This window comes from Mustela erminea, chromosome 17 (assembly GCF_009829155.1).
Source record: "Mustela erminea isolate mMusErm1 chromosome 17, mMusErm1.Pri, whole genome shotgun sequence".
Classification (NCBI taxonomy): Eukaryota; Metazoa; Chordata; class Mammalia; order Carnivora; family Mustelidae; genus Mustela; species Mustela erminea.
The window spans coordinates 28,159,133-28,186,382 of record NC_045630.1 but is presented as its reverse complement, the minus strand read 5'-3'; the positions used below and the strand labels follow the sequence as shown (position 1 = coordinate 28,186,382).

The 27,250-nt window shown below is 37.4% G+C and overlaps 1 protein-coding gene across 8 annotated transcripts in view; it reads left to right on the top strand.

The window, feature by feature from the left end:
• The window catches only part of RABGAP1L (RAB GTPase activating protein 1 like), a 765,799-nt gene that overhangs the window by 53,862 nt on the left and 684,687 nt on the right, over nt 1–27,250 (top strand). For 2 of the 8 annotated variants that reach the window (XM_032317425.1, XM_032317423.1), the window contains exon 1: nt 8,566–8,630. The exons of 3 other annotated variants lie outside the window; for them this stretch is intronic. The gene's annotated coding sequence lies outside the window, so the exon portion shown is untranslated. Of the gene's footprint in view, nt 1–8,560; nt 8,631–27,250 lie in introns of those variants that run through there. 3 more of the 8 variants (XM_032317419.1, XM_032317424.1, XM_032317422.1) reach the window with 3 other exon arrangements.

Genomic DNA, 27,250 nt, shown 5'->3' with positions numbered 1-27,250 from the left:
CTTTCCACAGGGCCAGGGCACAGGACAGCAGAGCATTCACCCAGCCAAGCAGCATTAGGATGATCCTCAGGATTTGTAGACCAGTGGAAGCCATGGCAAAGTTGAGGTTGAGAGGAGCTGTGAAGGAGTGCACAGGGATCCATAGGAGCCACTGAGTGTCTCCTCCTAATATTTCTTCGAGAGGCATTGTATAGTGAGGAGCCAGATTGCTTGTTTTCTAATTTGTGCCATGATACTAGCGACTTTGGGCAAGGTTCTTAGCATTTTGTTCCTTAGTTTACTCATCTATAAAATGGAGATGATAATAAACTTATTTGAGGGTAGAATTAAAAGAGTTTATGTAAAGTGCTAAGAATTGCCCCTGGTATAATTTGAGAATTATTATTATTGTTTTTTAAAAAGATTTTATTTATTTATTTGACAGAGATCACAAGTAGGCAGAGAGGCAAACAGAGAGACAGGAAGGGAAGCAGGCTCCCAGCTGAGCAGAGAGCCCAATGAGAGGGTTGATCCCAGGACCCTGGGATCATGACCTGAGCCAAAGGCAGAGGCTTTAACCCACTGAGCCTCCCAGGTGCCCTGGGAATTATTTTTATTATAGGCTTCAATATTACAGTTCTCACTTTAGTTTTTTTTTTCTTTCCTTGGGAATTATTATTTTTTAAAAATTTATCTCTTTTGGATCTGATTTCCTATTTCTCTTACTCAGGATTTATATTTCTTAATTCTTTTATCCATCCTGGGATAAGTTTTAAGTTTTTAACATTTCTTTTTTTATATGTTCTGCTGAAGTATCTAATCCAGATCTGTTGTGGTTTTGCCTTTGGAAATCATGTTATTTTGTCTCTACAGTTTTTCCTAATCTTCCTTCATAACTTTGTGCTCTAGTTTCATGTATATAATTCTCTCTTGAATGTCCTGAGAACATCAACTAGAAATTTTGTAAACACGTTTTCCTGTATCTTATAGTAAATCTATTTAAAAAGAAGTTTGCTTTTTTTGTTCGGTCAAGTACCCATAATCTGTATTGAATCTTTTTGAATGTGAAGTTTTTTTCTTCTTCATTTTTATGGTGGAAGATCTCTGTTAGCCCAGAATTGGTCATAGTGTAAGATAGAATTTGAGATGTATTATTGTTATTTAAAGATCTTATTTGTGCATTTATTTGAGAGAGAGAGAGAGGGAGAGAGAGAGAAAAAAAAATTGGCGGGGGAGGAGCAGCTGGAGAGGGACAAACAGACTCTACAGTGAGCACGGAGCTTGGTGTAGTAGGGCTCAGTCCCACGACACAGAGATCATGACCTGAGCTGAAATCAAGAGTTGGGTACTTAACCAACTGAGCCACCCAGGTATCCCGAGTTTGAGATGTATTATAAGAGATGGCTGTGGATCAAACTAAATCTTTAAATAAGTTGAAGGTAGGTGATACTGGTAATGCCCCTGTAATAACTGAGCCAGGGTTCATAGTATTGTAGAAAAGAACAATAAATGATGATCACTAATATGTATTAAGCGTTTTTAAGTGCCAGGCATTATGCTAAGTGCTTTTACTTACATAACATTATTTAATTTTTCCCAACAACTCTTAGGTAGATTATTATTTTTTTCTGTTTTAAATTCAATGAAATTGAAGTTTAGAGAGATTCACTTACCTAAGGTCATTAAGTTTGTAAATGGTGGAAGCAGGATTAAACCCAGTTGTGTCTGTACCTGATTCTAATGGTTGAGAGTTTAACAGTCAGGCTTTAATGGCCCCCATTGTCAATATTTATTAGAGTTTGAACTCTTGTATTAGGTTTAGTAGTAGGTTTAGTCCCAAACTCAGACAGTACCCCATCTCACCCATGGGGGATAGTGGGAGATGTGTTTAGATCTCTCTTGGTGAAATAATCCTTCAGTGTTCCATTTAATGTATTCCTTCCCCCCCACACCCCCGCCTTTTTCTTTTTTTCAGAGAAGGGGGAGGGGCAGAGGGAGAGAGAGAATTCTAAGCAGACTCCATGCCCAGTGTGGTACCCTGATGTGGGCGCCATCTCACAACCCTGAGATCAAGAGTCAGATGCTTGACTACCTGAACCATCTAGGTGCCCATCCACTTAATGTACTTTTGAAAACCACGGAATTTGTTCACTTCTTAATTAGGGTTATTCACTCCTCTGATGCACATAAATAACCTTCTCACTGCCATACTGCTTTATTACCTGTTTCTTAAGCATAACACAGTACTGCTGTCTTATTTTTAAAAAAAATCTGTTGTGGTCTATATAGATGTTCTTGGAGTTCTGGGCATGTGGTTGGCATCTTTTCTCGAGAGCAGAGAATCCCATTTTGTTTGAATGCATTTTCATTGTTTGCCATAATGCCTGTCACTTAATAGTTGTTAGTTGAATGAATACTGTGTAAATTAAATTAGTTAAGGAGATTCTGTAGTGTAAGTCCTTCAGGATGGGCATATTTAAAATGGTTGAATATATATATCACAACCAACTCGGAACTTTTATCACAACCCCGAGTCTTACTATGACTAGTCCTTTATCCCTTTTCTATCCATGATATTTGGGATTCCTTTACCTGTCCTTCAGAACCGCTGTTCTAAAGTGTTGAGTATAGTTGGAGACTATAAAATGATTGAGTAGTTCTTGACAAATATATGCTACCTTTTTTTAATATTTACATGTTTGTGCTGTAATGATTAAAATGTCTAAATCCATGGTACATGTGGTTTAGATCTTGTTTATAACACCTTTGTATATAAGACCTTTTAAGAGTTTCATAAAGTAATAAACACAGACCCGAAGTGACTTTGCAGATTGTGATATTACTTTTGTCTTTTAGAGTGGAAGAGACATAAAATAAACCCTATATTCAAGGACTTGACTTGAGAGCAAATTTAGAATAGGTTTCACCTCTTTGAAATCTGGTATAATTTGATTTATTAAGATGATTGGTTTAGGTTACATGAAAATAAATTTTTACAAAATGAAAATATTTGTAGTAATCAGAAAAAAAATCTCATTTCTTTTTTGATCAGCAGCAGGGTTCACAGTATTGTACTGGGAATTAATGGCATAAAAACATCTCAGGTACCTATTCTTTGTTTTTATTAAGAATTTGAGATTAAAAAAAAAGTGAGATTTTTGTGGCAAGTAAGAGTAAGAAGCAAGAGAAAATCAAACTAAAATAGGTACTTGAGATGTTTTTATATAAGCTCTTATGTAGGTGGTAGCTAAAAATCTGGTATTCCTAGAATGTGAAACACATACATCACATCTTACTCTTTGGCACATTAGTAGAATAAGCTGGCATAAATAAGTTTCTTTTCCTGATGGGAAAATTTATACTTTTTTGCACATAGTCCATTAAGTTTTTATTTTTAGTTACTTGAATGTGAATTTAAAAACAAAACCCAAACATTTATCTGTACATGATCTAGATGGGTGGCCCTAAAAAAATTGTTTTTGACCATAAGCCCTATAGGCTAATATCATTTTACTAGAGCAGAATTAATCAGTTGGGGAAATTGTTGAAACTGTTTCCAGAGGTTATGCAAATTGTTTTGAAGGATTCAAATTTTGTATATCTAGAGTGTTTTTTTGTTTTGTTTTGTTTTGTTTTAATTTGAGAGCCAGAGAGAATGCACACACACATGAATAGGGAGGAGGAACAGAGGGAGAGGGAGAAGCAGACTCCCTGCTAAGCAGGGCGCCCCACATGGGGCTCAGTCCCAGGACCCTGAGATCATGAGCTGAGCTGATGGCAGATTAACTGAGTGAGCCACCCAGGTGCCCATGTATATCTAGTTTATGCTACCTTAGCATTTACAAGATTTAAATTTTCTATGCCCTTAAAATTCTTTTGTTTACTTGACCTTTCTGAGGTTGAGATACTGTTTTCTTCCTGCTGTATTTGCTTTCTGGTCAAACTGATCCTTAACATTTCTATTAGTATTCCTTCTAATTATGCTGTAATATTATTTGGTACATAAAATTTCAGCCACATTTTCTTGTCCCTGTTGATTATATTTTGCATTTATATGAATGACCTTTATAGAATAAAGTACAGTGCCTTTTATCTTGTAAAAAGATGGACACTTTTTTTGGGTTGTCCCCCTTCTGTTCCAGTCATCCAGATCTGAGGTCAGTGTGGCCATCGCTTTGCATGCCGTTTTTCCTTACTCTGAAGGACGGCCTTACTTTGGGCCTGCCTGCCTTCCTTCCTTCCTTTCTTTCTCTTTCTATCTTTCTTTTTTTAAAAGATCTTTTATTTATTTAACAGAGAGAGAGAAATAGTAAGTAGGCAGAGAGGCAGGCAGAGAGAGGGGGGAAGCAGGCTCCCCACTGAGCAGAGAGCCTGATGCGGGGCTTGATCCCAGGACCTTGAGATCATGACCTGAGCCGAAGGCAGAGGCTTAACCCACTGAGCCACCCAGGTGCCCCTCATTTTTGTTTTAATCTGCTCTTGTCATTGGGGCATTTTATAGGAACTGTTCTTAGTTATGACATGTATTTTATTTTTTCATCATATGTTTATTTGTGTGCCATATAATGTGCTAGGTGCTAAAGGAAGTATAGGCTTTTTTTCCTTTTACTTTCTGTACTATTACTTTCTTCTGTTTTTGTCAGATTTTGAGCATATAAAATACAAATTTCAAGCATACAAAATCAAAGTGAGTGATATAAATATTCCTATGGCCTTTCAGCAGTTATCAAATGATGACCAGTCTAGTTTCCTCTGTGCCCACCCAGATTTTATGAAGCAAATCTCAGCCTATTATTTAATTTGTGAATATTTCACTATGTATTGCCAAAAGACAAGGACTCTCTCATGACAGTACCACCATTTTCATGCTCTCAGAAATATCAACAATAATTTCTTAATATGGTTGACTTGTTATTGTTCTTGTTTTCCTTGCATGAATGGGAAATTTGGTGAGGAGGTCTCTAACATTTTAGTTTACTATCTTTTTTTAAAAGTTACCTCATTATATCCTAAACCTGTGTAAGTTCCATGTAATGTCAAGTGTATGCTGGTTATTTACCCAGGGGAAAAAACTCTGCTATTATCATCTTCCTTTAGAGTCAAAGTTCTGATCAGGCTGTGGGGTCCTATATGGCCTCTTGAGTTTTAGGAACTTTGAATTTACTCAGTCTCGGATAGTCGTTCGTTCATTTATTCAGCAAACGTTTATTTGTCTGGTATATGCCAGGCATTCTTCTAGGTGCTTGGGTTATATCAATGAATAAAACAATTATCCTTACTTTTGAAGAAACTACATCCTGCTGGAAGAAACAGACAGTAAACAGTAAATATGACACAAAAGTAAATTAGATTTCTTGTTAGAAAATAAGTGTTCTGGGAAAGAAAGTAAGTAGATCAGGATAAATGGGGATTGGAAATTGGTGGTGGGGAAGTAGTATAAGATAAGGCAATCAGGGTAGCTCTCTGAGGAGGATGAGATTTGAACAAAGATATGAACAGGGAAGTAAACATGTTAGCAGACATCTGGGAGAAAAGTGTTCTGTTTTGCAACAGCCAGAGCAAGTGTGCCAGGGTGGTTTGAGAGAAAGTGGATAGCAGGGAGATTGTTTTAGAATGGAATTGAGTCTACAAGGGGAGAATTGAAGGAGAGAAGTCACAAAGGTAAGGTAAGATGGGGTAGTGAGTAGGGGCCTTTGTAGTACAGGCATATAATAGCTTTGAAGGTCACTTGGCTTTTATTATGAGTAATATGGGGGAGCCATTGGACAGTTTTATCAGAGGACTGGCAAGAACTAAATTAAAAGGATCATTTTGGATGCTTTTGAAAATATACCATAGGGGAGCAAGTAAAGAAGCAGAGAGTATTTTCAGAGACTTGTAGAATAATCTAGGTAAGGGATGATGATGAGTGGGATTGGGAGTTGGTAGTGGCAATGGAGGGAGTGAGATATGGTTGGTTTCTGGATGTAATTTGAAGATAGAGCCAAAGTAATTCCTGGTAGTGTAGAGTAAGCTGAGAGAGTGGAGAGAGTTAGTTAGTTTGAGAAAGGAGAAAAAGAGAACAAGAGGAATAGTGTGACTGATACAGTTGGCCAAAGTTAGAAGGATTGAATTGTCATTAATGAGATGAGAAAACCTGTAGGAAGGTAGTATGGAGCGAGGGGTAGGTTGGTAGGGAATGGTTGGAAGTGTGATTTCTGAATATGTTGAGTTTGAAATGTTTCTTAGACATCCAGTTGGAGAAGACTGTAACTATGCTTGTCAAATAATATGTGTTCAACATCAGCAACAACAGTGAATGCTTGTTAAAAAATTAACTGGATTCTGTATGAGTGGTATTAGAGCATGGAGCTCTAAGATTCCTATCTCTGCCCTCAGTATGCAGCAAGTCTATTGTGGCTTATGACCCAGGATTCAAAGACATGACAAATACCAATACGGACATCAGCATGCAAATTCAGTAACATGAGAAACTCAAATATTGGATTTCTGGTAGCTTGTATTTTATCACACTTTTCCTATTTAAAACATCAGAAGGCATTTAAAAACATCTGTTAGTAGGTGGGATATTCAGTAGAAATAGTTGTGGGGTCATTGAATAATTAGCTCTTCTAATTAGATAAAGTACCTTTGGGTTTTGTTGTCTTGTGAGAGTAAAGTAGAAAAATCTAGTACTAGAAAAATTTTTACTTTGAATTATTTTCCCAGAGAATGGTGACTTAATTTTTTCCCCTTTGCTTTTGTAGACATATGACATGTAAATTCATAGAAACTACTTATGAAATTTTAGGTATGTCATATTTTCTAAATATTAATATCTTCAGATTATTCTGTGCTTTTGTGTTTTTAGTTTCTACAACACAATTTAGAAGTCCTGTTTTTAGGGTTTTAAAACTTTTTTTTTCATATTGCTCAATTTTCTTTTTTTTTTTTTTTTTAAAGATTTTTTATTTATTTGACAGATAGAGATCAGAAGTATGCAGAGAGAGAGAGGAGGAAGCAGGCTCTCCGCGGAGCGGACAGCCCGATGTGGGGCTCGATCCCAGGACCCTGGGATCATGACCTGAGCCGAAGGCAGAGGCTTTAACCCACTGAGCCACCCAGGTGCCCCTTGCTCAACTTTTCTTATAAGCATCCTGCTGAATAATGTTACTCAAAAGATTAGGGAGTAGTCTGAAGTATAGTATCTTTTCCTTGTTACAAATTCTACCAAAGCAGGGGCACCTGGGTGGCTCAATTGGTTAAGTGTCTGATTTTGGCTCCTGTCATGATCTCAGGGTCCTGGGATTAATACCCCCCCTCCTCCACACAGGGCTCCCCTCAGCAGGGGAGCTGGTCCTTTTCCCTCTCCCCTCCTCTGGCTCATGTGTGTGTGTGCTTGCTCTCTCAAGTAAATAATTAAAAAAATTTTCTTCCAAATCAAAGAAAAATGCCTTTTCTTGAAACCTAGTTAATTTGAGGGATTTTCTTGCTCTCTCAAATAAATAAATTAAAAAAATTTCTTCCAAATTAAAAAAAAATGCCTTTCTTGAAACCTAGTTAATTTGAGGGATTTTCAAAAACTCTAATTCTTTTATGTGGCTCACTAATTCTGTAGAACCAGGCAGAGAGAAATGCATAACGCATATAAACATGTATACTATATGCCAAGAAGCTTTCGGGTCTTATGTATTTAAATTTCTTCTGATGGGTTAAAAGGTGTTAAGTCAGGCATATCTCACAAACATTCAGTATTATAGTAAACACAGAGGGCCCTGTGTTTCAAAGACAGAAGTCAGAGCTTTGCCTGTATTCTTAAAAGGGAAAAAAAAAAAAACAATTAAAAAAAATCATTTGCCTTCTTTTCTTTATTTGTTCTGGTGCAGTGACTCAGGTGCCCCTCACTGCTGATTTTGTGCAGATTGAATAGATGAAGAAGGTAATTGTGAAGTCTCTTAGTCTTCTTAGGAACCATGTCTGGTTGCTAAGTTTATGAATTTTTTTTTTTAAGATTTTATTCATTCATTTGACAGAGAGATCACAAGTAGGCAGAGAAGCAGGCAGAGAGAGAGGAGGAAGCAGGCTCCCTGCTGAGCAGAGAGCCTGATGAGGGGCTCGATCCCAGGATCCTGGGATCATGACCTGAGCCGAAGGCAGAGGCTTTAACCCACTGAGCCACCCAGGTGCCCCAGTTTATGAAGTTTTAAGATTCTACCTTGAGTCTCTCTCTGCTAGACCCAGCAAATTGAGAGTTACCATTTCCTCTGTTTAACTAAGTGCCAATCATGTGGAGATACACAGTAAACATTAATTCACTAGTTTTCCCTCTTAATTCTGCTTGGTGTTGTATTTTGGTATACTTTCATAGAGTGTATTATGTGAGAGCAGAAGAGACAGTGGATTAGACTCAAAATGTTTGTAATAGTGTAATATGCTAGTAAATAGATTTCTCAACTGAAGATTTCTGTGTTCTCCTTCTGGCTCTGTAACTTGTTAGAGAAATTGTTTTTCTCTGTGCCATAGCTTTGAAGATAAATGATATATAGAAGCTTTAGAGCTTAGAGATCTTGGAGATCAACTAGCCTAATCCCTTATTTTTCAGATAAAGAAACCCATGTGTTCATAGAGCTGAGACACCATTCCCATGGACATATTGGGCAGAAAGAAGTGTGGTGTATGCTTTATGCAGCATTATACAACATGCCAAATGTTAGATGGTGGCCCACAGATCACAAAACTTTGGTTTTATTATACCAGGGGAGCTAGAACTATGAAGTGGATACCTTAGTAGATGGTCTCTTCTGTCACGTGATGGATTTCTTTTCCCCCTTGACCATATGCCTGTACCTGCTGGGCACAAAACTGATTATTAGTCTTAAGCCAAGTTTATTGAACTCTGAATTGTATAGCCATCAGACGTTAGTTTTCCAGGCAGTAAGTGACAATAATATAATGTATATAATTTTATCAACTTAACTCTTGAATAGATTGCATAAATAATTATGGCAGAAAAAACAAGAGAAAAATCTAGAGTTAAAGTCAATCCTGATTAAAAAAATTTGAGAGTATTTTCAAAATATTTTTCATCTATGTTATTGCCTAGGAGATACTGCTGAGTAGGGTTTTCTAAACTACAGTATAATGCATGGGTCAAAGTTTTACAAATTGAGTATATCTAGAATTGAATATTAGTTTTAGAAGATTAGTCTGTTGAAGTACGTTTTAATTCAGTGGAATATAAAAATTACAGAAATCACTGGATTTTTTAGGCAGTATTTAAAAGCCGTATCAGTATCTCCTTGAGAGATAGTTGCAGTGTTAGCTATTTCTGATTTTTATTTAATTTAAAGATAGCATAATAATACTGAAGACATTTAAAGTTTGTTTGTTCGTTTATTTATTTATTTATTTTTAACTAATCTTTACACCCAGTGTGGGGCTTGAACTCACACCCTGAGACTGAGTCCTGTGCTATTCTGACTAAGCCAGCCAGGTGCCCCTGCTGAAGACATTAAATAGGTCACTGAATTACTCAGCCGTTGTCATGGTAGTGCTATATAACAATGCCAAAATGTTAGATGGCTTACAACAACGAAAAATTAGGTTTTTAACTCATGATTCTGTGGGTCTGTGAGGGAGACTCTACTTCCTTCTGTGGATTGGATTCACGTCTTTGTCATGAGTTCCATTTTGGGTCTCTTGACTTCCTGGGCCACCGTCTTCTTAGGATAGATGGCAGGAGCTCAAGAGACCAAGCCAAATAACTTAAGACATTTAAAGTCTTTGACCAAGTTTTGTTTATTGGTATTCCATTGACCAAAGCAAATTACATGGCTAAGCCCCAAATTTTTTAGGCTGGGAAATACTTTGCTCCACTGACTGTAGTGAGAGGTATTAAAAAATCACATGATAAGGGCTCTAAATGTGCAAATCTGTAATAGGGAGGGAGTAGAAAATTGGTAACAATAATCTGATTTCGAACAGTCACTTATAAATCTTACTATCCTAATACAGGTTTTTGTTTGTTTATGGCAAGTGTTACTCAGCGTAAAAGTACTATTCAGTCATTGTGAGGCAAGCAATATTTACATACCTGTTCCTTTTCCATTATGTCATTTCAGCTAATCAGTTTTTTGAGTATTTTTATTTTTAATTAAGGTACAGTTGGCATATAATATAGGTGTACAACATAGTGATTCAACAATTATATGCATTGTGAAATGCTCACTGCAGGAAGTGTAGTTACCATGTTTTTCCATTCAGACTTATTATGATATTTTTGACCATATTCCCTGTGCTGTACTTTTCATCCCCATGACTTATTTAATTAAATTAATTAATTAGTTAATTAATTTTTAAAGATTTTATTTATTTAGGGGAGAATCTTGAGCAGACTCCATGCTGAGCACAGAGCCTGTCGTAGGGCTTGATCCCACAACTCTGGGTCATGACCTGAGCTGAAACCAAGGGTCAGATGCTAAATTGAGTGAGCCACCCAGGTGCCCCATGACTTACTTATAACTGGAAATTTGTACCTCTTAAGCCCTCTTCACCTTTCCACATACCTGCGTCAATATCCATTTCCACCAATAGTGCATGAACGTTTTCTTTTCTCTACATCCTTGCCAGCACTTGTTACTTCTTGTCTTTTTGATACTAGCCCTTCTGACTGGTGTGAGGTGGTATCTCATTGTGGTTTTGACTTACCTTTCCCTGATGATTAGTGATGTTGATCATCTTTTCATGTGTCTATTGGCCATCTCTATGTCTTATTTGGAAAAATGTTCTTTCAGGTATTCGCCCATTTTTATTGGATTTGTTTTTGTTTGTTTTAGTGTTGAATTATATGGGTTTTGTTAAATATATTTTGGATATTAACTCCATATTGGATATGTCATTTCCAAATACCCTGTTTCATTCAGTATGTTGCCTTTTTTCTTTTCTTTCTTTCTCTTTTCTTTCATTTCTTTATTTGGCTTTTCATTTTGTTGATGGTCTCCTTTGTGCAAAAGCTTTTTAGTTTGATTTAATCCCAAATGTTTATTTTTGTTCTCGTTTTCCTTGCCTGAGAAGACGTATCCAGAAAACTATTGCTAAGGTTGATGTACAAGAGACTACTGCCTATGTTTTCTTTTAGGAGTTTTATGATTTCAGGTTTCACACTTAAGTCTTTAAGCATTTTGAGTTTACTTTTCTGTTTGGTATAAGAAAGTGGTCCACTTTCATTCTTTTGTATGTGGCTCTCCAGTTTTCCCAACACTACTTACTGAAGGGACGATCTTTTCACCATAGTATATTCTTGCCTCCTTTGTTGTCTATTAATTGACCATATAATCATGGATTTTTTTTCCTGGGCTCTCAGTTCTATTCTGTTGATTTGTGTGTGTGTTTCTTTTTTATTACCATACTTATTTTTAAGATTTTATATATATATTTGAGAGAGCGAGAGCATGAACAGTGTGAGGAGCAGAAGGAGAAGCAGACTTCCTGTGAGCAGGGAGACGATGTGGGGCTCGGTCTTCAGATTCTGGGATCATGACCTGAGCTGAAGGCACTTAGCCAACTGAGCTACCCATACTTCGTTGGTTAAGCTTAACCTTTTTTTCTTTTTTTCATCATATCCAGTATACTGTTTATCTGGGAAATTGTCAACTTTTTAGATACTGTCTTCGTCCTTCACCTACATATTTGTTCTCATACTACTATATGAAACCTATTGAAATATATCTTATGGGGTGTCCAGGTGGCTTAGTTGGAAGAACACATGACTCTTGATCTTAGGGTTGTGAGTTTGAGTCCCACATTGGGTGTAGAGATTACTTAAAATCTTCTAAGATTTTATTTATTTATTTGTCAGAGAGAGTGAGCACAGGCAGACAGAGAGGCAGGCAGAGGCAGAGGGAGAAGCAGGCTCCCTGCTGAGCAAGGAGCCCGACTTTAAAAAATAAGTGTGTGTGTGTGTGTGTTTATCTTTTATGTCTTTTTGGTAGCTTATAATTATAGTAGGACTTAAGAGGTTTCATGTGACAGAAACTCAGTTTAAACTAGCTTATGCAAAAAGAATTTATTGGAAAGTATATTTCATAGAATTAAAGGAACAGTGGATTTATCAAAACAGGATGGGAACGGTTGGAGCTGCACTTCAGGATTCTCTCAAACAAAATGATAGGGACTCGACTAAGACTCTCTTGCTTGTGTGTATTTAGGACTTTCTTTCACTGCATATTGGCATTCTTCATATGGGAAAAAATATGGCCACCAACAATTCCTAGTTTACATCTTAAAAGTTTCTGCTGTAAGAGAAACAAGTGTCATGATGGATTCTCTGGTCATCAGTCCAAAAATCTTAGGAATTGGGTTAATTGGTCTAATTAGTTTGTATTCAGTGTCCATCTTTGGATCTGTTTGGCCATGGTTTGAGGTTTGAACAGAAGGAGGGCTTATTGTCTGAAAAGAGTGTTTTGAGATTATTGCTAGACAAATAAAAATAGGTATCCACTAAAGTAATGTGAACTACTAAGGCCCTTTTGTTACGTTTTCAGGGGCAAGGACATACTTGCACATATGTTTCATTTTAGTATGGCTCTTGTCTGAGAACTGGAATAGTAGAGGAACTGTTTAGTAAATAGAGGCTATGGTAATTGTTTGTTTGTTTTTCCCAAGACTGGCTTGGTTTTTCAAAGCTCAGAATTATAGTTGGTAAGTGTTCTAATTCTAAATTATTCGCGTTCATTTTCTTACTATAAATTAAGAATTTTCCTGTTTCTACTATTGTGATGGGTCTACTATATAGTCGTTTGAATTCTCATGCCTAATAGTCCTTGCAGCCTATCTTGTCCAATTTTGAGTCACACTCATATTTTCGCCATTCTATTTTAGTTCAAGAGCCACTTGAAAATGAATAGGTGCAAACACATAATCTAAAAGCAAGAAGCTGGCTAACCACATTTGGCACAAAAAGAAATTGGACCATGTGCACCACGATTTTATACTTTTGAATGTGTTCAGTTATTTTGGGAAGAAGATAGTTTCCAGTTAGACTGTGCTAAATGTTGTTATACTGTTTAAACTATATGTGAAAATTGTAGTTTTAGGCATCCAAGTGAGGTGTTAATTTAAGATATATTGCTCATTTGTCAAAAATGATGTGGCATTAAAGTAAGAATTAAAAGCCATTTCACTTGGTAGAATTGGCAGAATTGCTGTAAGCGTGGGGGATATGTGTGTTTCAGTGGTTCAGTTCAGTCAAAAATATTTATAGAGCCCCTTTGGGCTCAGAGAAGGGGAAAATACTTCCTGTAGGACTGATAAGTTTTCTGCCCCTTATTCTCTTCTACATTTAAAATGCCTAAAGTATATGAAAATATATATGCCTACACTGTAGTTCCCAGGTTTGTTTGTTTGTTTGTTTGTTTTGTGCCTGAAGAGACATAAAATTTATTGGTCAGATTTTACATTCCAATTTTTGGATTATGATAAGGGTAACCTTTTAACTAAATGCCTTTAGAAAAAAAAAAAGATTTCATTTATTTATTTGGGAGAGAAAGAGCAAGAGAGAGATATCACAAGCAGCAGGGAGGGATAGAGGGAGAAGCAGACTCCCTGATGAGCAGGAAGCCAGATGTGAGACTCGATCCTAGGACTCTGGGAACATGACCTGAACTGGAGACAGGCGCTAAACCAACTGAGCCACCCAGGTGCCTATCTAAATGTTTCACACACTGAGTTGAAATGGATGTGTTTGTCTTGAGGTCATAGCACTGTGAGCTGCGTATTATTTAAAAGACCCCTGTGGAGGTGCCTGGGTGGCTTAGCTGATCAGTTAAGCATCTGCCTTTGGCTCAGGTCATGAGCCCAGGGTCTTGGGATAGAGGCTGAGTTGGGCTCCCTGCTCAGTGGGGAGTCTGCTTCTCCTTCACTTTCTGCCCTTCCTCCTGCTTGTGCTCACATGTGCGCTCTTTTTCTCTCTCTCAAATAAATAAAATCTTAAAAAAAAAAAACTCCTATAAAATTTCCAACTGCTATTTCTTTTGATCAGAAATAATGGTAGGGGCGCCTGGGTGGCTCAGTGGGTTGGGCCGCTGCCTTCGGCTCAGGTCATGATCTCAGGGTCCTGGGATCGAGTCCCGCATCGGGCTCTCTGCTCAGCCGGGAGCCTGCTTCCTTCTCTCTCTCTCTGCCTGCCTCTCAGTGTACTTGTAATTTCTCTCTGTCAAATAAATAAATCTTTAAAAAAAAAAAAAAGAAATAATGGTAGATTGCCATACGTAAAGAGCAAGTAGTTATTTTGCTTAGCATATTGCTGTGGAGTGGTAGACTCAGTCAGTTGTATTTTGAACTGACTTGTCAAAATGGAACTCTTCAACACATCACATGGAATGAGCATCTTAAGATTCAGTGACTTTAGAATTCATTCAGTCCAATATCTTATCTAATGTCCAACATCCTATTTGATGCAAGAGTCCATTCTGCTACATCCAAAATAATTGGCTTATTTATTAAACATGTATCTGTTTAATCTGTGGGCACTATGTTAGGGATATGTTGGTGAGTAAAATAAAAAGAGACATGCTCCCCTGCCCTTGTGCACATAGTTAAGCTTGTAGTTGAGTGCTCAGTTGGTCATTCAGTCTCAGCAAGTTGGGAAGAATTGATAATGTTAACAATATTGAGTTTTTCTAATCCATGAACATTGAGTATCTCCATTTACTTAGATCTTTTAAAATTTCTTTTATCTGTGTTTTGTAGGTTTCTTACTGATCTGTTTCTTTATTTTAGAGTAGACATAGAGAGTGTGTGGTTGTGTGTGTGGGGGTAGGGGCAGAAGGGATTTCAAGCAGACTCTGCACTAAGTGGGGAGCCCACCTTGGGCCTCGATCTCATGACCCTGAGATGACATGAGCTGAAATCATGATTCAGATTCTTAACCAGCTAAATCACCCAGGCTCCCCTAGGAGGGGTTTTTTGGGTAGATTCTTTGGGATTTTTCTACATAGATGATGATGTAATCTATGAATAAAGACTGTTTTATTCTTCCTCTTAAATTTGTATGCTTTTATTTCTTATTTCTTATTTTTTAAATTGAATTAGCCAACATATCTCTTGCCTGTGTCTAGCAAGAAGTTGCTATGGCCAAGGTCAAAGGGGTTGTTACCTGTATTTTCTTCTAGGATTTTATTGGATTCCTGTCTCACATATAGATCTTTCATCCATTTTGAGTTTATCTTTGTATGGTATAAGAAAATGGTCCAATTTAATTCTTCTACTTGTGGCTGTCCAGTTTTCCAAACATCATTTGCTAAAGAGACTGTCCTTTTTTCATTGGATATTCTTTCCTACTTTTTCAAGGATTAATTGACCATAGAGTTGAGGGTCCATTTATGGGTTCTCTCTTCTGTTTCTTGATCTGTTTGTCCTTTTTTGTGCCAGTACCAAAATGTCTTGATGATTACAGCTTTGTAATAGAGCTTGTGATGCCATCAGCTTTGGTTTTCTTTTTCAACATTTTCATTTTTCAACATTTCTCCGGCTATTTGGGGCCTTTTCTGGTTCCGTACAAATTTTAGGATTGTTCCATCTCTGTGAAAAATGTTGATGTTATTTTGATAGGGATTGCACTGATGTGTAGATTGCTCTGGTTAGCATAGACATTTTAACAATATTTATTCTACCAGTTCATGAGCATAGAATGTTTTTCCATTTCTTTGTGTCTTTCTCAATTTCTTTCATAGGTATTCTGTTGTTTCTGGAGTATACATTGTTTATCTCTTTGGTTAGGTTTATTCCTATGTATGGTTTTTGGTGCAATCATAAATGGGATCAATTGCTTAATTTCTCTTTCTTCTGTTTCATTATTAGTGTATAGAAATGCAACTGATTGGGCACCTGGGTGGCTCAGTGTGTTAAGCCTCTGGCTTTGGCTCAGATCATGATCTCAGGGTCCTGGGATCGAGTCCAGCATTGGGCTCTCAGCTCAGCAGGGAGGCTGCTTCCCTCCCTCTCTCTGCCTGCCTCTCTGCCTACTTGTGATCTCTCTCCCTCTCTCTGTCAAATAAATAAGTAAAATATTAAAAAAAAAAAAAGAAATGCAGCTGATTTCATATCCTGCCATGTTGCTGAATTCCTGTATGAATTCTAGCAGTTTTGGAGTGGGATCTTTTGGGTTTTTCCACATAAAGTATCATGTCATCTGTGAAGACTGAGAGTTTGACTCTGGCAGTTTAGATGCCTTTTATTTCTTTCTGTTGTCTGATTGCTGAGGCTAGGACTTCTTGTACTATGTTGATCAACAGTGGTGAGAGTGGGCATCCCTGTTGTGTTCCTGACCTTATCTCTTTGGTTAGGTTTATTCCTATGTATGGTTTTTGGTGCAAGCTCTGTTTCTTACCACTGAGGATGATATTTGCTGAGGGGTTTTTGTAAATGGCTTTTATGATATAGAGGTATGTTCCTTCTATCCTTACACTGAAGAGTTTTTTCTCAAGAAAGGATGTAGTATTTCGTCAAATGCATTCTCTGAATTAATTGAGAGAATCATATGGTTCTTGTCCTTTTATCAGTGTGATGTATCATGTTGATTGATTGGCCGATATTGAACCACCCTTGCAGTCCAGGAATAAATCCCAGTTGGTTGTGAATAATCCTTTTTTAAAAGTACTATTGGATCCTATTGGCTAGTATCTTGGTGAGAATTTTTGCATCCATGTTCATCAAGGATATTGGTCTGTAATTCTCCTTTTTGGTGGGGTCTTTGGGGATTAAGGTAATGCTGGTCTCATAGAATGAGTTTATAGAAGTTTTTCTTCCATTTCATTTTTTTTAAGGTTTTATTTATTTATTTGAGAGAGAGAGCACATGTGAGAGCATGAGCAGAGTGAGGGGCAGAGGGAGAAGTAGACTCCCCACTGAACAGGGAGCCTCATGCAGGGCTCCATCTGGGAACTCCAGGATCATGACCTGAGCCAAAGGCAGATGCTTAACTGACTGAGCCACCCAGGCACCCCCATTTCCATTTTTTGAAACAGCTTCAGAAGACTAGATAGGTATTAGTTCTCCTTCAAATGTTTGGTGGAATTCCCCTGGGAAGCCATGTGGCCCTGGACTATTTTGGGAGGTTTTTGATTACTGCTTCAGTTTCCTTGTTGGTTATGGATCTGTTCAGGTTTTTTGTTTCTGCCTGTTTAAGTTTTGGTAGTTTATAAGTTTCTAGGAATGCATCCATTTCTTCCAGATTGCCTTATTTGTTGATATATGGTTGCTCATAGTATGTTTTTAAAATTATTTTTATTACCTTGGTGGTGTTCATGATGTCTCCTCATTATTCATGATGTTATTAATTTGGGTCCTTTCTCTTTTGGATAAGTCTGTGTAGGGGTTTATCGATCTTATTATTTCTTTCAAGGAACCAGCTTCTAGTTTCATTGATCTGTTTTACTGTTCTTTTGGTTTCTGTTTCATTGATTTCTGCTCTAATCTTTATTATTTCTCTTCTCCTTGATTTAGGCTTTATTTGCTGTTCTTTCTTCAGCTTCTTTAGGTGTAAGATTAGCTTGTATATTTGAGACTTTTCTAGTTTTTTGAGAAAGGCTTGTATTGCTATATACTTCCCTCTTAAGACTGCCTTTGCTGCATTCCAAAGGTTTTGAACATATGTGTTTTCATTTTCATTCGTTTCCATGAATTTAAAAAAAAAATTCTTTAATTTCCTGGTTGACCCATTCATTCTTTAGTAGGATGCTTTTTAGCCTCTGAGTATTTGAGTTCCTTCCAAATTTCCTCTTGTGATTGAGTTCTAGTTTCAAAGCATTGTGTTCTGAAAACATGCAGGGAATCATCCCAGTCTTTTGGTACTGGTTGAAACCTGATTTGTGACCCAGTATGTGATCTGTTCTGGAGAATGTTCCATGTGCATTTGAGAAGAAAGTGTATTCTGTTGCTTTGGGATGGAATGACCTGTATATATACGTGAAATCCATCTAGTCCACTGTGTCATTCAAAGCCATTGTTTCCTTGTTGATCTTATGCTTACGTGATCTTTCCATTGCTGTGAGTGGGGTGTTAAAGTCCCCTATTTATATTGTATTATTATCAGTGTGTTTCTTTAATTTTGTTATTAATTGGTTTATATATAATTGACTGCTCCCAAGTTAGCAGCATAAATACTTATAATTGTTAGATCTTAATGTTGGATAGAATCTTTAAGAATGATACAGTACTCTTCTTTATCCCTTACTACAGTCTTTGGTTTAAAATATAATTTGTCTGATATAGGGATTGCTATGCCAGGTTTGTTTGTTTGTTTTTAAAAGACTTTATTTATTTGACAGAGAGATCATAAGTAGGCAGAGAAGCAGACAGAAAGGGAGGGTGAAGCAGGCTCCCTGCTGAGTAGAGAGCCCAATGTGGGACTCGACCCCAGGAACCTGAGATCATGACCAGAACCGAAGGCAAAGGCTTAACCCACTGAGCCACCCAGGCGCACACCCGCTCCCCACCCCCCCACAGCTTTATTTTGATTCTCATTAGTGTGATAAGTGGTTCTCCATCTCCTTGCTTTCAATCTGGACTTAACTTTGGGTCTAAACTGAGTTTCTTGTAGATAGCACATGGATGGGTCCTGCTTTTTTATCCAATCTTATACCCCATGTCTTTTGATTGTAATGAAAGATATAAAGTAATGAAAGATATAAATTTAGTGCCATTGTATTACCTGCAAAGTCCCTATTTCTGTAGATTGTCTCTGTTTCTTTCTGGTCTCTGTTACTTTTGGACTCTGTCTTCACTTATAGGATTCCCTTTAATATTTCTTGCAGGGCTGGCTTAGTGATCACAAATTCTTTCAGTTTCTGTTTGTCCTAGAAGCTCTTTATCTCTTCTTCCATTCTTAATGACAGCCTAGGTGGATAAAGTATTCTTGGCTGTACATTTTTCTCATTTAGAACCCTGAATATATCATGCCAGGCCTTTCTGGCCTGCCAGGTCTCTGTGGATATGTCTGCTGCCATTCTAATATTCCTACCCTTGTAGATTTAAGAACCCCTTGTCTTGACCTGCTTTCAGGATTTTCTCTTTATCTCTGAAATTTGCAAGCTTCACAATTACATGTTGGGGTGTTTATCTATTTTTTGTTGAATTTGAGGGGGTTCTTTGTACCTCCTGGACTTGAATGCCTGATTGCTTTCCCAAATTAGGGAAGTTCTCAGCTATGATTTGCTCAAATATAACTTCTGTCCCTCTCTCTTCTTCCTCTGGGACACCAGTAATTCTAACATTGCTTGGCTTTATGGTAATGCTGCTTTCTCAAAGCTTCCTTCTCCTCATGCGTCCATTAGTTGTTTTTCTCTTTTCCTTAGCTTCCTTCCTTTTCATCATTTTGTCTTCTGTGTCACTGAGTCTCTTCTGCCTCTATCCTAGCTGTTAGAGCATTCATTTTAGACTGCATCTCAGTTAAATAATTTTAAATTTTGGCCTGATTAGATTTTATTTCTGTACTAAGAGATTCTCTACTGTCTTTTATGCTTTTTTTCAAGCCCAGCTAGTGGCTTTATAACTGTTATTCTTAATTTAGTTTCTGATATTTTACTTATATCTATATTGATTAGATGTGTGGTAGAGACTATTACCTCTGGTTCTTCTTTTGCTGTGAATTTCTCCTTCTAGTCATTTCATCTAGAGAAGAATGGATGAACGAGAGAAGAAAATCATAAATATCAACCATGACCCATAAATATCAACCATGTGAAATACACACTAGACAAATCCGAAGTTTTCAGAAACCAAAAAAGAAAGGGAAAAAAGAATATAATCTCACAGGTGGATAGAACAGTGTGATCATTTGATCCTGGGTGTATTTTGGTCTGTTTGTTAGAAGACACTAAATCCCAAATTGTAAAGAAAGAAGAATATATATATGTGTGTATATATATGCATATATATGCCTAAATAAAGTTGAATACAGTGAAAGGAGACCAGAAGTGAAAAATATATCTATAAAATGTAAATGTAAAAATGAAAATTAAAGACTTAAAAACAATTGATAAAATGAGAAACCATTTGAAAAGGAAAAAAATTAAGATGAAAGACTAAGGACTCAGGAGAAAAACCCCTCATATCCAATTGATTTTTTTCCTTAGTACAGGAGTTTTTCGGTTCTGAGTGATTCATAAACTTCCTACTCAACTTATGTTCATGCTGGGGGAGGGGCTTATTTTATTGATTCTCAAGTGTCTTTGACAGGGTGGAGTTGCAGTACTCTTTGTGGGGAAGGGGGGCTGACTCAGTGTAAGCTGCTTTGGGTTGCTGCATGTGGCTTTTGTTCCCTGAAGGTTTTTCTTGCTGCTCCAGAGGATGAAAAAAAATTTAAATGGCGGCATCTGGATCTCCAGCCTTGGAGCTGAATGACTGGGGCTCCTGCTCTTCAGTGTATCCTCAGAGAAATGCAGTCAGTCCCTTTTGTGTGTGCCAAACTCTGCAGACTCCTTCAGTGCATATCTGTACCAGTCCTGGTGGGGGGGTTGTTGTCTCACTGTGTCCCCACTTTGGGGAGTGGTTGCCTGATTGTGTGCCCTGGCTGCTCTCGCTGGGGGAAGGAGCAGGGTCTCCCAGTGATTGTGGCTTGACTTGGAGAGCGATCACGCGGGGGTTCCTGGTTTATGGCAACGCCTAGCTGAGAGGCCTCTCTGGGGCTCACTAATTGTAGGTGGCGTCCCCTGTCCAATGCTGGAGAAATCTGCTAGACTCAGGTGCCCTGTTCTTTTTGTGATCCTGGGACTCCTGAGACCACACTGTCCCAGCTAGAATTCTGCCCCTGCTTCACCACCTGAGCACCTTCCAGGCAGGGATGTCCCTCACAGGAGCAGACTTCTAAAAGTTCCAGGTTTTTTTTTTTTTTTTTAGATTTTATTTATTTATTTGTCAGAGAGGGGGAGAGGGAGAGAGAGCGAGCGAGCACAGGCAGACAGAGTGGTAGGCAGAGGCAGAGGGAGAAGCAGGCTCCCCGCCAAGCAAGGAGCCTGATGTGGGACTCGATCCCAGGACGCTGGGATCATGACCTGAGCCGAAGGCAGCAGCTTAACCAACTGAGCCACCCAGGCATCCCTAAAAGTTCCAGTTTTTGCTCTCTGCTGCTGTTACACTTTCCGGTAGCTGGCTTATGGAGGCTTCCCTCCCCGCCAAGTTTATCGCCAGATATATCCCCTTAGATTCCTGTCTCTGTACCTCCTCCTTTTTTTTTTTTTTTTTTTTTTTTTTTTAAAGATGTTTATTTAAGTTAGAATGAGCACAAGTAGGGGGAGGGGCAGAGGGAGAAGCAGGCTCTCTGCTGAGCAGGGAGCCTGATCTGGGGCTCCATCCTAGGGTACTGGGATCATGACCTGAGCCAAAGGCAGAGGCTTAACTGACTGAGCCACCCAGGCACTGCTCCACACCCCTTACCTTGCAGACTGATTGCTTTTCTTTTTCTTTTTCTCTTTCTTTCTTTCTTTCTTTCTTTCTTTTTTTTTTTAAAGATTTTATTTAGTCATTTGACAGAGAAAGAGCAAGCACATGCAGTGGGAGTAGGATAGGGAGAAGCAGACTTCCCACCAATCAGGGAGTCTGATGCCGGGTTCTGTCCCAGGACCCTGGGATCATGACCTGAGCTGAAGGCAGCCAACTCACTGAGCCACCCAGGCGCTATGTAGTTGCATTTTTATTTGTAGAATTGCAGGAATTCTTTTCTTTGATCTCAGGTTGAATTCATAGGAGTTCAGAATGATTTGATAGATAAATAGCTGAATTCAAGGGACCAGATGAAACACAGGTCCCCTATTTCACCATCCTTTCTCTCCTCTCCCTTATTTCTTATGACTTTGAATCAGAGTGGTGAGAGAGGGCATCCTTGTGTTGTTCTGAGTCTTAAGGGGAATGTGTCCAGTCTTGTAATTAAGTATAGGTTTTTTGTAGATACTCGGTTTTTTTTGTTGTTGTTGTTTGTTTGTTTTTGTTTTTAAATGTAGGCTCCATGCTAGCCCAGTGTGGGACTTGAACTCATGACTCTGAGATTGATACCTAAGCTGAGTTCAAGAGTGGGATGCTTAACTGACTGAACCACCCAGGTACCCCTTTGTAGATACTGTTAAGTTGAGGAAGTTCCATTAATTGCTAGTTTGCTGAGAGTTTTTATTTTTATTTTATGACTAAGTGCTGAATTTTGTCAAGTGCGCTTTCTGTGTCAGTGACATGATTAGGATTTTTCTGTAGCTTATTGATAATGATTTATTGCATTTATTGCATTGATTAATTTTTGAATGTTGTTAGTCTTGTAGACCTTGAGTATAATCCTTTTTTATGTTGTTGAATAAAATTTTATAATATTTTGTCTTTATTCTTGTAATCTGGTTTTGGTCTTAAGGTAATGCTGAACTCATAGAATGAATTGCAAAGTGTTTCCTCTTTTATTTCCTGGAAGTGATTGTAGAGAGTTGATATTATTCTTTAAATGTTCGGAGAATTCACTGGTGAAGCCATCTGTGTGTGATGCTTTCTTTTTTGGAAGGTTATTAATTATTGTTAAATTTTTTGAAAATTATAGGGCTATTCAGGATATCTAATTTTCCTAGTGTGAAATTTGGTACTTTTTTTGGGCAATTTTTAAATTTTGTATCCTCCAAGGAATTTGGTCCAGTTCATCTAAGTCACCAAATCTATGGGCCTAGAATTGTTGCAGTATTCCTCTATTACCCTTTCAATGTCCAGAGGATTGGTAGTTATGACCCATCTTTCATTTTTTTATATTGGTAATTTGTGTCTTCTCTTTTCTTGTTTAGCTTGGCTAGCAGTTTATCAGTTTTATTGATCTTTTGGTGTTTGTTTTTTGATTTATCTGTATTTTCCCGTTTCAATTTCATTGATTTGTTACATTTTTTATTATTTCTCATCATTTGTTCTTCTTTTTCTGGTTTCCTAAGGTTCCTAATGAAGCTTACAAATATTTTAGATATTTTTTCTTTTCTAGTATACGCATTCAGTTCAACAAGTTTCTAAGTACTGCTTTTCACTGCATCCCACAATTTTTGGCAAGTTGTATTTTCATTTAGTTCAAAATATTTTTAAATTTCTCTTGGGTCATCTTCTTTGACTAATGTTCATTTAGAAGTGTATTGTTTAATTTCCAAAACATGGGAATTCTCCAGCTCTCCTTCTGTTACTGATTTCTAGTTTAATTACATTGTGGTTGAGAACATATTTATATGGTTTTTATTTTTTCACACTTGTCAAGTTATGTTTTATGGCCCAGAATATGGTCTTCTTTGGTGAATGTTCCCTGTGAGCTTAAGAAGAAAATGTATTCTCCTGTTGTTAGATGGAATGTTCTATAAATGTCAGTTGGATGATATTGGCTGGTGGTGCTATGCAGGTATTTATATCCTCACAAATATTCTGCCTGCTTGATCTATCACAGGTCAAGATCTCTCTCACAGAGGGATGTTGAAGTCTCCAACCATAATATGGCATTGTCTGTTTCTCCTTTAAAAAAAAAAAACAAACCATATATTTTTAAAGTAATCCCTTTAAAAAAATTTATTATTATTATTTTTTTACTTTCAAGTAATCTCTACAGCCGACATTAGGCTTGAACTCACAACCCCAAGATGAGGAGTCACATGCTGTACCAGCTGAACCAGCCAGGCACCCTTCTTCTTTCATTTTTATAAGTTTTTGCCTTATAGATATTGACACTGTTAAGTGGTTACTTGTTTGGGATTGTTATATCCTCTTGGAGAATTGATCCCTTTATCAGTATACAAAGCTCCTCTTTCTCTGCAGTAATCTTCCTAGTTCTGAAGTCTGCTTTTTTAAAAATCAGTATAGCTGTTTCAACTTTCTCTTTTTTTTGAATGTTAGAAATTTTTTATTGTTAAGCTCAATTTAATATACACAACATTTCAAGTTACCCTTCTTTAACCACTCTCCCATCCTATACCCAAATTCCTCACTTAGCTTCTGGTAGTTTGTCAAAATTACCATTTAAGTGTTCCTACCAGTTTATGGCTCCAGCAGCTACTGCTTCAGGTAAAGAGATCTGACTTGCTATCTCTCTCTGGATTGTCTGTCTCTCCAGATTTTGGGATGGCAGTCTGTCTTATGAACTCAGTTTTCTGATGGATCAAAGCTACTGATACTTAGTTTGTTCTAACTTTTTTTGTTGTAAGGAAGGGAGTGATGACTTCCAAGCCTTTTAGCCGAAACTAGAAGTTGGGATTATTTGTCTTTTTATTATTGAGTTGTAAGAGTTACTTATACTATGTGGGTACAAGACCTTTTTCGGATATATGATTTGTTAAGTATTTTCTCATCCTGTAGTTTTATTTTACTTTCTTCATAATATCATTTTTGCCATAAACATTTTAAATTTCAATATAGTTCAGTTTACCTATTTTGTTCTTTGGCCATTGTGCTTTTGGTGTCATTTCAGAAATCATTGCTTAACCCAAGGGCATGAAAGTTTACACCTGTTTTCTTCTAAGAGTTTTATAGTTTTAGCTCTTACATTTAGGTCTATGGTCCATTTTGAATTAAGTTTTGTGTATGGTGTGAGGTAAGGGTTCAATTCCATTCTTTTGCATGTAAATATCTGATTACCTAGCATGGTTTGTTAAAGACTGTTCTTTCCCCATTTAAATATTACTTCGGGATGCCTGGGTGGTTCAGTAGGTTAAATATCTGCTGTTGGCTCAGGTCATGATCCCAGGGTCCTGGGATAAAGTCCCGAATCAGGTTCCTTGCTTGGTGGGGAGTGTGCTTCTATGTCTGCTTGCTGTTCCTCTTGCTTGTGCGGGTGCACGTGCACTCTTTCTGACAAATAAAATCTTAAAAAAAAATTATTACCTGCCTGTTGAAATATTTTAAAGTGTTGGCTTTGTATTCTCAGATTTTGTGTTTGTGTGCAAATTTAGTAAGCATTTGCATTGAAGTTAAAAGAAATGTTCAATCCAGTAAGGTAGCATTAGGCAAACTTCTAAAAGTATCCCTAAGGCCTTAGAGGCATGGTTTGATGTTAGTAATGAGAGCTGTCTTAATTCTGAGTAGAATGAGAAATTTGTTGTGTTTTGAAGAGGTCACAGTTTGGTAAACTGATAGCTTTTTGTTAGCCTGGCAGAATATCTAACATTCTCTTAGGCTAAATAAAACCTCTTAAAAATGGACATCTTATTTGAATTGAGCAACTATTAGTATTCATTAACATGGTGATTTAGAGTTAAGGGCCAGGTTAACTGTTTATCACTTATCTAAGAAAAATGTCTTGTGGGGAAGACAGAACTTTTGGAAGAGGGACGAGAGACATGGAAAAAGTTCTGTGTGCATAGTGACAGATACCAGCCCTGAGTGTCTAGGCATAGGTGAGGAAACTTCAAGACATGGTATAATGTAGTGGCTCAGAGCATGTACTTTGAATTCAGAATACTGGTTTGAATCCTGGTTCTACATTTGTTATTTGTAAAAACTTTAGCCTGATTGGTGCTTTTAACAACAATTTGTTTAACACATTTAGTGAATGTACTAGGTCTACTATATTAGGCACTTGATATTCCCAGATAAACAAAAAAGTTGGAATTAGGGTGGGGGTTTATTTAGATAGCTTTAGCATCAGGGGTGGCCTCAGGCTTCCCTGCCTTTCTTAACATTTCTCATCTTTTACTGCTCTCACCCATGTTCACTTTGACCTAGCTATCAAGGCCTCTTTTCTCATAAGCCTTTTCTCATACCTGGGCTTTTTGTATTTGCTGTTTCTTGTACTTGAAGGCCACCCCCTCAACCCCCGTTCTTTCTATGCCTTACTCATTAAGCCCAAATGGCAACTGAATCCATTTTGCCTCCTACCTTCTTATTACCTTTTATAGTATATATTCCAGTATGGGATCCTGATTTATGTTTTGTTTTTCTGTGTTATTTCTCTCTTCTCTAAGAATGTTAGCTCTAGGAAGATTGGGACTGCACTGGTTTCATTTATCATTTAGTCTCCAGTTCCCATTGTAGTTTCTAGCATATAGTAGAGACTCATAAATATGAGTTGGATTGATGAATGAAAGCTTCTACCTGTTAGATTCAGCCATATGAACGTAGGAGGGAAGTGCTAAGACCCTAAAGTGGGGAACAACTTTCTGTAATTAAAGAGCTGTTAATGGTAAAGTGACAGGGGCAGAGATGTGTTGGGTTTTGTAAGTGCTGGCAAGTAGTTTGGATTTTATTAGAATTTTAGTGAAGAGATTTTAGAATGGAGTTTTAATGTAATATAACTTCTTTTCCATAAGATTTCTTTGGCATCTCTGTGAAGAGTAGGTTAGGAGAGGAGAGGACTAGAGGTAGTAGATGGGTTAGGAGACTTTTTTAGTAGATGAGAACATTGCCTGGATTAGTTTGGTAAAAATGGCCATGAAGAAATGGGATAGAGGGATTTGTTTTGGATGTGGAGCTAACATGACTTGCTGATGTGAGGAATGAAGAAGTAGAGCTGATAGAATGATATCCAGATTTCTTGTTTGAACATTTTGTTAGAAAGTGGTATTATTTACTGGAAAGGGAAATTGAATGAGGAACAAGTTTAGAGGAGGTGTTAAGAATTCCATTTGGGTCACATTTAAGATACTGATAAGAATTCCTAATGGAAATACAAAGTGGAAAGTTGGATTCCAAATACGGAATTTAGAGGACATTTGCGTTGGAATAGAAATTTGGAGATTGCTAGAAAATAGATGGTATTTAAATATATGGCAGTGAGAGATACTACTTAGTGGGGGTGTGTGGCAAGGAATCAGGAGAAGGCTCAGGACTTGGGGAATTTCCAACATTTAGATGTTAAGTCAGGGAGTGTCCGCTTGGGCTTGAAGGATTGGCCACAGAAGGAACACCTGGACTATGTAGCATCTTGGCAATCAAGGGTTCATGAGACAGCTTGGAAGGGTAGAGACATGGCCTTTATTACATATTGCATTTTCAGAAACATTACCTGCAAAAAAACAAAACAAACAAACAAAAAAACAACCTTTAGAGGACTTGAAGGATTTAAAATTTAAAAGGAAGAATATACACATGGCTAACAATTAAATGATGGCTAGCTAATTATGCTATCCTAGAATAAATAATTATTCTTTGTTTTGATATTATTGGAAATTGTGAGTTTTGATGAAGGTGGAAGTAATTAATTTTTTAAAGTATAATTTGAAGCTGAGAGTAAAGCTTTCTTTTGGCTAAGAGTAATGGTGTTAGTGTCACCTAAAGGCAAAATGAGGTAATGCAGCCCTATTTATATGAA